The sequence below is a fragment of the Schistocerca americana genome, chromosome 1, assembly GCF_021461395.2.
Source record: "Schistocerca americana isolate TAMUIC-IGC-003095 chromosome 1, iqSchAmer2.1, whole genome shotgun sequence".
Lineage (NCBI taxonomy): Eukaryota > Metazoa > Arthropoda > Insecta > Orthoptera > Acrididae > Schistocerca > Schistocerca americana.
This window is the reverse complement of record NC_060119.1, coordinates 1194744366-1194759191: the sequence shown is the minus strand read 5'-3', so window position 1 is coordinate 1194759191 and position 14826 is coordinate 1194744366. Positions and strand designations below refer to the sequence as shown.

The following is a 14826-nucleotide window of genomic DNA, read 5'->3' as shown; positions in this document are numbered from 1 at the left end:
GAGCGATGTGTGGGCGAGCGTTGCTATGGAGAATGTGTACGCCCTTCCTCAACATTCCTCTTCTCCGTTTCTGAATTGTCCGTTTGAGTTTTTTCAGAGTCTCACAGTACCAATCAGCATTAATTGTGGTTCCAGCGATTCAGCTCCGACGACGAGGTGAAAGAAGAGGTTCATAACTTTCTGAACAGCATGGCGGCGAGCTGGTATGACATGGGCATACAAAAACTGCCACAGTGTTTACAAAAACGCATCGACAGAAATGGTGATGATGTCGAAAAATAGCTAAATGTTCAAGCTGTAAACTGATGTAAACCATTGTAGAAATAAACAGGTCTATGTACTTATAAAAAAATAGGAGACATTCCTTTTGGGATTACCCTCATGGTTTCTCTCTGTCCTACAAAAATCAGATTAGAAGCCTTAAATTCATGTATTGATATATGTTGTAGATCCCTACAGCGTCTCTAAGGATGTCAAAATTTTGTTCTTCATTTTACTTCGTGCCGGAAGTAAGTGAAAATTTCGCATTCGGTAAAGTTGTCCATTTGATAAATTCTTAACTTACGTTAGAACCAGCGCTGAGTAACGCTACGTTCTAGGTTTAGGTATCAACGGGAAATAATTTCGAACTTATCACCTGATATCTCCAAAACTTACGAAACTTTTAATAACAAGGCTTCTTTAATTTTTTTATATATCTCTACATGTAGCTCCACTCCGCAAGCCACTTTAAGGCATATAGACGATGGTACATTGAGACCACTGTCCTTATCTAGTCGTGAATGCTTCACGGGTGCAACGATTGTTGGCAAGTCTCTGTGCAAGCCCGAATCTCTTTTATTTCACTGTCATGGTTCCTCGCGAGAAGCACGTGTCGAGAAGCAATATATTGATTAACTGTTCCAGGAACGTGCCTGGTGACTGTAACCAAAGTGCAGTAGTTCACGAAGGTCCACTGCGGATCGTAACTAACGTATGAACCGTGGTAGAGAAGCCGATGAATTAATGCGGAAACAAGTTACGCTGCAAAAAAATTTGTTCCAATTGTGACTGCAAGATGGAAATCTGGCACTCTGAATACAAGCAAGACGTATAGAAATGTTGAGTTCCAGTACGGCACTCGTGGCTGACGCATCGCGGTCGCGAAGTGGGGCCGAGGCAGTTTCAGATAAGTTTTTACAGTGTGACTATAATTTATGGATTTGTAGTTTTAGCTTGACGATGTCCACTATGGACAAACGGTAGTTACTTTCTTTCTGATGAAGGTTGGGCTATCCCGTCTGAAACCTAGGTAGATTCTACGCAAACGGTGCAACTGAGGCTGTTGTTTATTAAAATTAAAATTAATATTTATACAAAACTTCCTGGCAGATTAAAACTGTGTGCTCGACCGAGACTCGAACTCGTGACCTTTGCCTTTCGCGGGCAAGGGCTCTACCAACTGAGCTACCGAAGCACGACTAACGGCCGCTACTCACAGCTTTACTTCTGCCAGTACCTCGTCTCCTACCTTCCAAACTTAACAGAAGCTCTCCTGCGAACCTTTTCATAGTAGCGCACACTCCGCTGCAGAGTGAAAATCTCATTCTGGAAACATCTCCCAGGCTGTGGCTAAGCCATGTCTCCGCAATATCCTTTCTTTCAGGAGTGCTAGTTCTGCAGGTTCGCAGGAGAGCTTCTGTAAAGTTTGGAAGGTAGGAGACGAGGTACTGGCAGAAGTATAGCTGTGAGTACCGGGTGGGAGTCGTGCTTCGGTAGCTCAGTTGGTAGAGCACTTGCCCGTGAAAGGCAAAGGTCCCGAGTTCGAGTCTCGGTCGGGCATACAGTTTTAATCTGCCAGGAAGTTTCGTATTAGCGCACACTCCGCTGCAGAGTGAAAATCTCATTCTGGAATATTTATACAGTTGCTGACAGGGCTGTGAAATGTTGAAAATATTTAAGAAATGTTTCCATTGACTGGGAACTGGACGTGGGCAGAAAACGTCAAACAAGTGAGACACGAGATATATTCTTTTATCATTAACCGCCACTTACACAATTTGTTTAACCAAAGGCGTCGACAATATGTTGCATCTGTGATCAATATTTGGTCACAGCAGTTTCGGTAGAATCTGAGTAACGTGTTCCTATATAACGGCCTTCAGGTCAGGGGAGAGACCGAACGCGTCTCTGCTAAAAGCGGTCTCTTGTACATCCCCTGAGCTAAAAGTCACTTGGTTTCAGAACAAATCGGTCAGACCAAACCTCTAGGATAGGACGTTCGTGGTAGGTGGCATTAAGCAGGTCTTCTACTGGGTGAGTGACATGAGGTGTTGTCCCATCTTGCTTGAAGACAGTGGTTTCCTCGCTGTTGCACTCTTCCAAAACAGGAATCACATGGTGTACGTGGAGGTCTCGATAACGTGCAGAAGTCACGTTGCACCTGATAAGCGCTGTGGGTGTATTCTTTTCAAAGGAGAACGGATCGAGAGTAAAGATGTTTGTGAATACACACATAGGGTGAGTGCAATTGCTCTTTGCGCACAACAAGCGGTTTAAAAGTACCCAGAAGTCGGCAGTTCTGTGTATTCACCCCACAGCGTAGAGTAACATTTGATCTGCCCACAGAATATAGCCCAATCACTTGTCATCAATTCTGATCGGTGTCATAAACTGAGGATCCTGCAATTCATGAGGTTTCAGTTGCAGTACCGTCTGGATCTTGTACGGGTACCAGTCTAAAATAGCCCGCAAAACTCTCCGTACTGTTGACCATGGTCGCCGGCCGAAGTGGCCGTGCGGTTAAAGGCGCTGCAGTCTGGAACCGCAAGACCGCTACGGTCGCAGGTTCGAATCCTGCCTCGGGCATGGATGTTTGTGATGTCCTTAGGTTAGTTAGGTTTAACTAGTTCTAAGTTCTAGGGGACTAATGACCTCAGCAGTTGAGTCCCATAGTGCTCAGAGCCATTTGAACCATTTTGTTGACCATGCAATGGACAATTATCGTGACACTGTGCAAGCACTAGCATTACCGGGGACACGTGCTGCTTAGTCAGTTACAGCAATAACTTCCATTTGGAAGGGACGCCTTCCTCTTCCAGGTGCCTCACCAAGAACAGTTTCTTCATGGAGTAAAGGACCGCGACGACCGTGGAATCATGCAACTGTTCTCTGCGCCCCCGATTTCAGCCATATGATGCCGTGGATCTGAAATTGGCCAGTATAACGACCGAGACCGGTTATCATTTCTAAATAAATGATTACTTGGGGCTTGATACCCAGCAGCAGCAGCAGGATAAGTTCAACTTCGACGTATGCATCTCTGTCCCACGAGCTGCTAGGGAACGAAGGGTCTACCCAGACAGAATTCCGCATGCCTGGGGTAAGCTTCATAGAACCTCAAATGCGCTAGGTTCCCCAGAGGAGCGCAGCACACCTTGAGATTGGGAGATTTTTATGCAGGTTTTTACTCTCCTCGCGATCCGAATTCTTAAGTCAATGTCCTTATTCCCCGTGACACACAACTTTCACCGCCGCACCGCATCGTGGCCGGTGAAGAAAGCCCAGATCTTCCTGTTAGAGAATAATGGTGGCATTTGCTAGACCCAAGTTTGCCAATCTCTTACCGAGCAAAGAAACGCTGAGCTCACTGATTTGCTCGCCATTTAGGACTATCGGGAGGGGGGGGGGGGGGGGGGGGCACGCATGTTCATAGTTCTGCCTGTCATCTTAGGGTCAGACCGACTTTTATTAGATATAGGTTCAGCCTTTTACGCAAAAAACACTGTTTTTTCTTATTATCCAAATATGTTTATGCACCGCTCTGCCGTCATCAGTTGGTTCTGTTTATTGAACAACTATAAAAGATAGACAGATTTTAGGTAACAACTGTAAAAATTGGACACATTTTAGATACTAACTGATCTTACAAAATGAGGCCTAAATACGTTTCTGTTCTTACCTTGATTTTACATTACATGGTTTTGCAGGACTCTCACTATGCTGTCCTGCGCTGGTAGCTTGTCATCAGCAGACTGAAAGGACTCTACTGTGGTACACTTATATGTAGCACCCGAATATGGTATAATATTAAAATAAACTGAAATGAAACTATGATGAAACTATGATACTATAAACGGTGAATGTCTGTCATACGCTTTGTAAAGCGGATCGCTGACTGTGCTCGACCGCAGAGCCAAAGATACTGCTTCTGATCTGACATTGTAGTCATGGAGTAAGAGAGCGCTTGGCGCACGGCAGTCGGTAGCTGTGTGTAAGCGAAAGAAGATGAAGTAGGCAGTTTTTGTGGTGTGCTGTGTGAAGCCAACAAATGTTAGATTAATGTAGTAATTACGAGAACATGTAAGCAGAAGTCTTGTCGCAAGCAATGTAAAGATGATAAATATTTACGATTCTCGTTTCACTAGCGCGTTAGTATAGTTGAGTTGGCTGATAGTTTGTAATGAGTAACACCAGAATGTACGTAAACTGATTTGATTAAAAGCGTAGTTTGATATTTCCCTTTTTTAATGTTTATAAGATTTATTAACACAGGCATGTGTAATTTGCTGATTTGTGTTAGTGAGATCACATAATACTTGTCATATAAATCCCATTGTTTGTGAATCAATTAGTAAAAAAAGATGTAATTTTTCTGGGTAATGAAATTTCAATTGTCAGATGTTTTGAAAAGCCAAACTTACCTTGAAATATAATTTTACTAAAAACTCAATGCTAGTGATTCACGGAAATCAGGTACTGTCCACGTCATATATTTTTTAGAGACGTTGGAATATTTTTTAAATGTTTCATTTATCACCCAAAAGTATTTCATGTGCATTTCAAAGTATCGTGGTCACCATTGCACACCGCTGAGCCTGTAGCTAGCATATTTTAATTTTTTTATGAGAGGCCAGAATATATCTCTTTACATCGTTGCTGCTTTACAGGTAAGACAATTCATTTTATTTGTTATGTGCACAGGGACCAAAGTTATCAGTATTGAACATGGTCAGAGGATTCAGTGCCTAAGGGGCTGCTTGTATTGCTGTGACTGTATTACTTTTTTTGTATTCGTAGTTGCATTGTCCAATCAATTTGTGTAAAGTTTTACTAACCGTAACACAGAGTAAGTACACCACTTGCAGTTACCACACGCCACATGATAACACCAGTTTTATATCCATTATTACTCATGTTTTGTTGTGACTGATCATTCGTCTTTCTCATTCCGAGGGCACTGTATACACATATTAAATTTACTTTGTGTAATTTCGGTTTTGCAAACGCCTTTTCACTTCCCAAAAGGTTGACTACACGATGGTGTGTGTCCTAACCCCTTCGGCGTTCATTTGTTACCGAGTTAGCTTGGCGCAGAATTTGACGTTTGTTTATCTCTCTCTCTCTGTGTCTGTCTGTTTCTCTCTCTCTCTGTCTCTCTCTCTCTCTCTCTCTCACTGTCTCTATCTCTCTCTCTCTCTCTCTCTGTGCGTATTTGTGAATAAGCTCCTTTAGCTATTTGTGTTGCCTTTTCTGTAAAGTTCCTTTGATGTTTTAAATACTGTGCCTTAAAAAAGTGTAGTGTATTTATTTAAACACTGTTTTCCCTCTGTTACTGTCTTCTGTACGTGAAAAGGTTTTTTCTATTGTTTATTTGTGGTACAGACTGTGGCTGGATTTCAGTAATTTTAAATATGTTGCAAGGTTATGGGTTATTATGTGGCCAGCAAATGTGCTATGGGTACTGTTGCTTTTCAGTGCTCTGAGTTGTTATGAGTAGCGTGTTTTAAAGATCCCGCATGTTTGCCGTACGTGTACTGATTGGCAAGTGTTGCGGCTGAGTTCACATGTTCATTGTCTGTTGAATTTCTCTGTCAGTGTCTTCTGCGTTCTGAGTTTTTCTGTCTTGTGTTATCTGTCGTTTATCCTATTTGAAATCCATGTTTCTTCAGTATGTTGCCTACTCTGTGGACAATTTTATTATCACAGGTGAGTACATGCCATTTTGTTTTCTGTGTATGTTGTTGGACTGTTGTGAATTGTATGTTGTCATTGTTGGTGTATTGTGCTTTCTGTGTTGTGTAAGGTTTTGTGAGTGTATGACGCGTTCGTTATTTTCCCGTTTACAAATTTTTTGGTTTAGTTTGTCTATCATATGGGACTCGTAACCAGATGCCTCCGCTGTGTCTTTCGTTGTGTTTAGCTCCTGTGTGTAATTCTGTTTGCTTATGGGTGTTCGGACTGTGTAGCACGAATCTGAAGCTTCCTTGCTTGTGTGCCATCGAGTGGTTCGGTAGGTTGTGGATGGTGGCGCTTGTTAATGTCAGTTTCTCGAATGCTATGCAGCCCTGGGTGTTGTTTGCTCTCGTATGGTGAGATCCAGAAAATATATCGTGTTTTCTGTTTCTGATGAGAAGTGAATTTTTAGGTGTAAATCGTTTATTTCATTGTGTAGCTGTTCTATGTGTGCGTGTGGTTCATCAATCAGACATATTACGTCATAGGCGTAACGGTACCAATAAATATCTTTGTATGTTTTCAGTTTTATTATGTGCTTTAAGATCTTGTTCTCTAAGTTGATTGTGTATATGTTGGTTAGGAACTCAGTAATTTGTAATCCTATTGGCAGTCCTTCATGCTGGGAATATAATTCTTTTTTGAGTGTGCCGAAACATGTTTGGGTAAAAAGAAAAGAAACAATGTTTTGTATAAAAGGTGAAACCTATATCCAATAACTTTAACTGCCAACACACATAAGAATACAAGACCAGCAAATGCAAAAGGGTAATAGTTCGAATTTCATTTGCTTGGTTGTGAAGAATAAACAGTTTATTTCCCCTCTGACAGGTTACGGAAGACGCCAATAGATTACCGATGAAGAAGCTGACAACTGTCAGGCATCATGGCAAACTTAATATAGAAAATTTAAATGTAAGGCACCCACGGGGCACGACGCCCAGTAACGTAGCGTAAAAAAAGAAAAAAAAATAGCTAAGGGAAGCTGATAAGAAGGAATGTAAGAAAGGCCTCACACAAGTAAGTGGATGTAATGTTAGATATGTACCATTCTTTTCGCCTCCAACATACTCCCCTGTAGTGGAATACGCTTTGTATGGAAGCTGCTTGCTGATTTCCACTTGGAATCAAATCCTTATTATCCAAAATACAACAGTAGCATTCGTTTCTTAACGAGATGACGTGTGCAATTACCCAAAGGAACCGTATCCTTGTAAATTCCCTCATTTAGAAAAGGTATTTCCCTATTTTTCTCCATTTCCACTATGGTAATGTGTTTGATTTACTGCAAGTTGCTTCTTATTTCTGCCTCGTGAAAGATCCTACTAGCACAAACCTGAAAAATTCCACTCTCCTGAAGCCCAGTCAATGTTCTTGGAAACATTGGCTGTGGCTCCTCCACGGCTATATGTAGTTAAAGTTTTCCTTGCAGTTACACAAACAAATTGAGATTATTAAAAAAATTGTTTTATGAAAGTGGTGCAATAAATAGAGAATAGCTAACACCGTATTACAATAAGACAGCTGACGCAGATGAGGTTCAACAAAGTTCTAAAAGTTTGAAAAAGCGGAAGTTGTGGACCAGCCGGAATAGATGCTGAATTTATTAGGTATGAAGGAATGCTGTGCGAACTAGGACTGAACATTTAATTAGTGAATGCTGGCGAAGGTCTAAAATCCCTGATGATTGTAAAACCGCCGAGGCAATTTATATTTTTAAAAAGGAAAAAAGAAATGCAAATGACAATTACAGGGGTATAAGTCTCACGAATACAGTTTTTGATTCTTATTCAACAATAATAAAGAACTGCATTAGAACAATAACAGATGCACGTTTCCTTGAAGAACAAAGTAGGTTTAAGAAAGGACGATCTTGCAGTGACAGTAGTTTTAGCATCAACAGAATTTTAGAAAACGATGAGAAGTCAGCTTAGAAAAACATGTAGTTTACACTGACTTCGAAGAAGCATTTGAATTGATCATTAGAAACAGACTGTGGACATCAATGGACAATTGAGAGTATCCCAGTTACCTTACGCAGGTAATCAAGACAACTAAGACATAATATATAAACGGTTTTTGATGTTACTGACCAAGTCCTACAATAATTTTTAATGAACACCTCGCCATTTGACTGTACTGTTGTTTATTTAATTACGACCTAGGTTTACGCCTTTATGGCATAAACTCTATCGTTTGAAAATGGCGTAAAACCTGGGTCGTAATGTTATAAAAACAATACAGTCAAATGGGGGTGTGTTCATAAAAAAAAAAAAAAATCATAAATGCACGCCGATCAAAAAGAGTTAAAATTATAATAAATCATGGTGTCAGACACAGATGTAGCATGTCATCGGCACTTTTAGACGTCTGTGTTGGAGAAGTCATTAGAAACTGGAAGAAGGTAGTCCATACAAGTATACAGCTGAAAACAACTACCGTGTAAATGCTATGCTGTATGCCAATAACATAATGGTATTACAAAAGACAGAGGTAGACCTAACAACACTCTGTGCATAACTTATATGAGCTCGGAAGAAAATATCACAATCTTAATATATCTGCCACTAAAACAATAATCATGGCCCAATGCGGTAATTTCGCATTTCGATCGAAGATTGTTATCGAAAGCAAGGAACATGAACAAGTCTTCAGTGTTAAATATTTAGGCAGAGACATAAACCTGGACAAAGACATAGAATAGAAACCAACAAATGTCAGCTATTAGAACATGGGCGTAAAAACTAGGCTATTTACCTGACCTTTCAACTCATATGGTGAAGTGCAAAACTAATACGGTATGCAGTGTCACGGCTGAGTTTCTAGAATCGATATATTTTCAGGAGCCCTACAACTCTTAATTGTTTAAGAAATGTCGCATTACCACTTTGAGCTACTGGTACCAGCAGCTGAGAGCGGTAATATGACATTTTTCAAATATATATGATCGACCTTAGCAGCCTCTTCCCTGCCGGCTTGTGATCCTGCACCGGCCTTACCTTCCTCTGTTTCACCGGCAGCGCCATTACATTTACGAATAGCTCGTAAATTTCTCGCAGTATCGCACCGAACGATAAAACGCTGTATTTTCCCCTCACATTCTTTCGCATTGGGGATTAAATTTCTTGATAAAACTTGCCGCTGGCTTTACATGAAACTTCCCCTGCTCATTCATTTTTGCTTTTACTACGAATACAAAGCCAATCTTATACACATCCTGATGTTACAAAAAGATGAAACCATTGCTGCATGGTAATGAGACTCAGACTGTTGCAAAGTTTCAGGCATAAAGCGGGAAATGAGATTTTAATACGAATTTTAGCTAGCATATGTTGCATTTTTACCGATGCAAGTCTTTCTTTGTCCATCCCCATTGGAACAAATCACAGATTGACGGATTTGTGTCTCTAGCCGGTCATTCAAATATTTGCCGTTTCAAAGACCGTGAAACTGATCAGCTGCAATCTCATTTGCGAAATGTTGGCTGGCAGCCTGGTACACAAATAAGAATGCAGCTTTCAATCACTGAGAAATTGCTATCCACTACGGTCTTGTACAATTGTTGGCACCTTTATTAATTCGGTCATTAGTTTAAAAATATCCATTGACGCACGCATTGTTACTAAGCAGCTTCCTAGCTCATTACGCTCGATAGTGACAGTTACATGGTTTTGTAGCTTTCCGCGCACTGTACCGTTGTCTACCACCTACAGTAAGTGCTCTGCACGTTGTGAAGAGGGCATACAACAAACGTGAAATTTTCGTGAAGTGTTATGAATGAAAACACACACAAACATAGTGTAATAAAATGGTTCTAATGGCTCTAAGCACTATGGGACTTAACATCTGAGGTCATCAGTCCCCTACACTTAGAACTATTTAAACTTAACCTAAGGACATCACACACATTCATGCTCAAGGTAGGATTCGAACCTGCAACCGTATCAGCAGCACGGTTCCGGACTGAAGCGCTAGAACCACTCGGCAACAGCGGCCGGCTAATAACGTAATATTCGACAATATTGTAAAATATTTCACTAATGGTGTATGTGTTTTCAATCAAAATATATATAAAACAGTCTACCAAGAAAGAACGGAACAGTCAATCAATTCTGTTTCTGAAGCGTATTACGTGCTTCATTATACATATGAGAAGCATTTCAACGATATCGCAGGAAGTAGGTATAAATAACTCCATCTACATATTTCGTATGACGGAAGATCACACATTGGGCTTCTCATTCAAATGTCTCAATTGAATATTGGTAGTTTGTGAGATCACACGAAGCCCCGCGTATGGAGAAACATCCACGAGCAAAGTTGGTATTTCGAGAGCGACTGTGTCATGGCCTACCAGACTGTATTTTATCATTCAAGGATATTGCTGCTCGCATAGACCCTAAGCCGCGAAGCGAATATGTAATCGAATATACATGCAGCGTCTGTTCTCTCAGTCTCTGTCTCTGTCTATCTCTCTCTCTCTCTCTCTCTCTCTCTCTCTCACACACACACACACACACACACACACACACACACACACACACACACACATATATATATATATATATATATATATATATATATATATATATATTGTAACCTCCCCACCGTAATTTTAAAGGGAAATGAATGACAATACTTAATACAAATGGGAGCCGAGTGTAACCTCCCCACAAAAATTTTAAATATAAAGACAATATTATTTAGAAATCCTAATGGACATTGCACTAAGTGTAACTTTCCCACAATGAAATGTACTGACAATGGCAACAAAAATGTGAAATTCGCAATCTGACTCAAATATAAATTCTTCACCAAAATTAAAGTCCATTCAGTGATAAGAAAATTCAATTAAACCGAAATATCGGTCTTTGGCCCTGTGCAAAAAATCAAAATTAAATTCTTACCTCATTGCAACACCTAGTCAAATTTCTGCTCTTGTTGTTGCGCACCGCTTGGAGGAACTGCATTGCAAATAATAATATTCCTTTTTTTTTTTGAGATTTTACTGAAATTTTTCTTTAACGGAAGTGGAATGAAAGGGGAAGTGCAACGAAATTTTTAGTTCAATAAAAATTAAATTTTTGAAAAAATGCTTTTGAAATAAAAATTATTATTGGGGCACTTGTTGGAGAATAATTACAATAAATAAATTTTACATTATCTAATGATTATATTAATTAACAGTATACCTCATTCAGCATCTTGACCAGTGTTGCCGACCGCTCTGCATGACGACTATTAGCGAACTGCACTACATGACTACTACTGACCGACTGCCCGCAACTAAATCGAGCTACAGACTGCGACGACTACAGACAGAGTACTGCTCTGCATAGCGACAACTAGCGAACTGCTCGCAACACTCGCGCGGTCAAGCGCATACTCTCTGGTCAGAGACGCTGCAATGCCTCGCCATCGCTGCTGCGTTACATACGTGTTTCATAACCCTCCACTGGGGGGGCAAAAATTTGCCAGCGATGGTGAGTCATTTGGACTTGCCAATCGCGGCAAAATTTTTCATTAATTAATAAACTTCTACAATTTACAGAATACTTAGATGTAGTACATGAATTAGATGTTGTGCACACGCACTAAGTACAAAATATATAAGACAAAGACAAAATGTGAGTACAAAACATAGTAACAAATCAGAAAAATGTATATACAAATTATTTGACAGAAAACAAAGTTCACAGGCACTGAAAAAATTCTTTAGCATAATCAGAACAAATAAACAGACCGGCAAAAAATATTATGTTGACAAGTGACATGAGTGCAGGTGCACTGGAGTTGAGAACATATCAGTAAATGATGAAATGTATATACAATTAGTAACAAATGACATAAGTGCATACGCATTGAAGTATTGAATATACAGAATAGTACAAATCATACTGAAAAATGAGAAAAGTGCACAGGCACTGAAGTTCAGTAGAAAACATATTAACGCCTAACATAAGTGCACATGTGCTGTAGTTCAGAACATATCATTAAAATAAAAATGTATATACAATATAAAAGACAAGAGTGTACATATACTGTACTTCAGAACAAATCGAAAAATGCCTTTAGCATTTTCGCAATAAATAAACATAATGGCAAAAAATCATGTCCAAAGTGTACACGCACTGAAAAAATGTCTTTAGCATTTTCACAACAAATAAACATAATGGCAAAACATCATGTCGACCAGTGACATAAGTGACTCGCACTGGAGTTCAGCGAATCGAAAAAAAAATGTATAACCCACGAACATAAATGATGTTACCAAAAAATGATTTTCATTATGTGACAAGAATTAGGATAGGAAAGGGAAGGATTGCATCATGGTTGTAGCACTTTAGATTGCACACAGCTGTTCTGAAAGTCCATATCTTTCCACAGAAGTACAACACCAAGTGACACAACTTGAAGTTCTTTTCCCATCAGAATTTATCAGCGTAGCCAAGACACTGAATTGTCGTAGTAATATTCCATGTTTTCATTTTGGCAGTACATTTGGTACACCAAACAGTGGGACCATAATAACGTCTTCATCGCTCACGGTGGTGGACAGCATGTCGTGTCAACACCACTCTCTTACAAAGCACACCAACGTAGAATTAGTGCAAAACCAAATATAGTGCTCCATGATCACTAGGATAAACAGGACAAATGGACATTGCAGTAATTCAGGGTAGTCAGCTTATGAGGTGAAGGACATCAAGTCACATAATATTGACAATTACAGACTTAATTAGCAATTTGTGGCACTCATAGCCCAGTTATTGAACATTTCTGTACCAAGTATGTAGTATTACAGAAAAATGTTCATTAATTGTTTTACATAGAATCAGTAGCCTTCTTTTCCTAGTTACAAAGCATTATGAAATAATCGCATTCTTTTCCAATTACAGAGTATAATTAAGAATCATTAACCTTCTCCTAATTACAGTTAATTAATCATTTGTCATTCCTATATAGTAAGAATCATTAGCCTTTTCCTAATTACAAAGCATTTTTAAACAGTCACATTCTTTTCTGTTTACAAAGTGTCAACATTGTAAACAAGAGCTAATCAATGGCATAATTAATAACAATTCTTCAAGTGACATTAATTATTGGCACTCAGTGGCCAGCAAGTATTGAATAGAATAAAACATAGTTCATCATTCAGTATTATTCACATCATTACGAAGTCATTATTAAAAATCAGTTAATTACAGTCATAGCATTAATAATCATGGGCATTATAAGTAGTCTCATTACAATAAACAGTGTTCCTCATTCAGTAGTATTCAGATCATTACAAAGTCATTATTAAAATCAGTTAATTACAGTCATAGCATTAATAATCACAGGCATTATAAGTAGTCTCATTACAATAAACAGTGGCAGTTATTAGCTAGTGACAAAGCATTATTTTAAATATATACTTTTTTTTGTCTCATTAAGAAGTCATTACTCAAGTGACATACTATTCAGAGCTAATCAGCATTACTCAGAATTATCATAAACGCACACTATGCTGAAAAGTAGTGAACTTCGAATTAACAGGTAGTGAAATGTGTATAAAATGTGTTCCATAGCTGTCCTTTCCAAAACTTTCTGTCATCCTACTATGCAATGTAACACCTGCTGTCAAAACAAACTGCAACAAATACTTAAATAACTACATAGCCTAAATATATAACTTCAACATTATCCTCATCTGTAAAGAAAAAAACTTCATTATCCATCACTTCATTATCCATATTATCATAACTTCATTATCATCATCACCTGTAAAGAAAAACTTCATTATTCATAATACCATTTCCTTCGTCATTATTCATCAGTATTCATTATCATCTGCAAAAAAATCACTTCATTACTCATTATACAACTATTCCTTATCTCTAGCATATTTCATCACTAAAACTAAGATGTGTAGTTCTGTCTGACAGCCTGCATCAATCACCTTGTATTCTGAAAGAAAAAATTAGTTAAGACTGCTATTCTATGATGAGTATTGTATATTCTTGTTAATGTTTGTTAATCCTGATCCATTTACTCTTCCTCATAAAGTTATTGCACCTTCTTTCGTTTATTCCGTAGGTGAAATTCCCATTTATGCTAAATTTATTTCTTAGAATCATCATTCTTTTCTGAAATTGATGAACAAAGATTAATGTCTTGCATTTAAATCATATACCCACTAAATAATGACTGGTTTATGGTAACATAATTAACCATACAGCATAACATGACAGAAAACGTAATGTGTCAAAGACATTGACAGTGTTCGGATGCAAAAATGTACACAGAATATCACAATGCAGCAGCAAAAAATGTAAAACAGTCACGATGTTGAGATATCATAGGGCAAAAAGAATGTCAAAGTCGACTGGTGTGTGTTATATCTTAACTATTTCACAGTGCATATAAACAAAACTGGAATACAATCATACATAAAAAAGACAAAATGTGACGTTCGTTGTGTTCAGCTTGTATATAGTGTAATTAATCGAGGCGAGAATTAAAGCCTTTAATGAAAAAACGTAATGAAATTAACATGTCATTAGCTAACATTGCATAATTAGTCATAAAATACGTAAGTGTGTCTGAAAAAATATGCACGGTCTGATGTGTAACGACAAGAAAAGCGACCTGCTAACCTTACCTTGCCGGGCACTTGCCAAGAAAAATACGATAATCATCAGTAATTAGTCAGGTGAAATAATTGCATTACTAAATGGCATCATAGTGTGTTGAATCATACAGTGGTTTCACTCAATAAACGGTTTAATGTTTGAGATATGGTGATTGCCTTTCGATTTTCTGGTTCTCAAAGTTTCGACGTGTACAACA

The 14826-nt window shown here is 38.6% G+C and overlaps 1 non-coding gene across 1 annotated transcript; it reads left to right on the top strand.

The window, feature by feature from the left end:
* Positions 1 to 1747: 1747 nt before the first annotated feature.
* On the top strand, positions 1748 to 1822 carry Trnas-uga. Its single transcript has one exon. It is a non-coding gene; the product is annotated as a tRNA-Ser (tRNA).
* The last annotated feature ends 13004 nt before the right edge of the window (positions 1823 to 14826 follow it).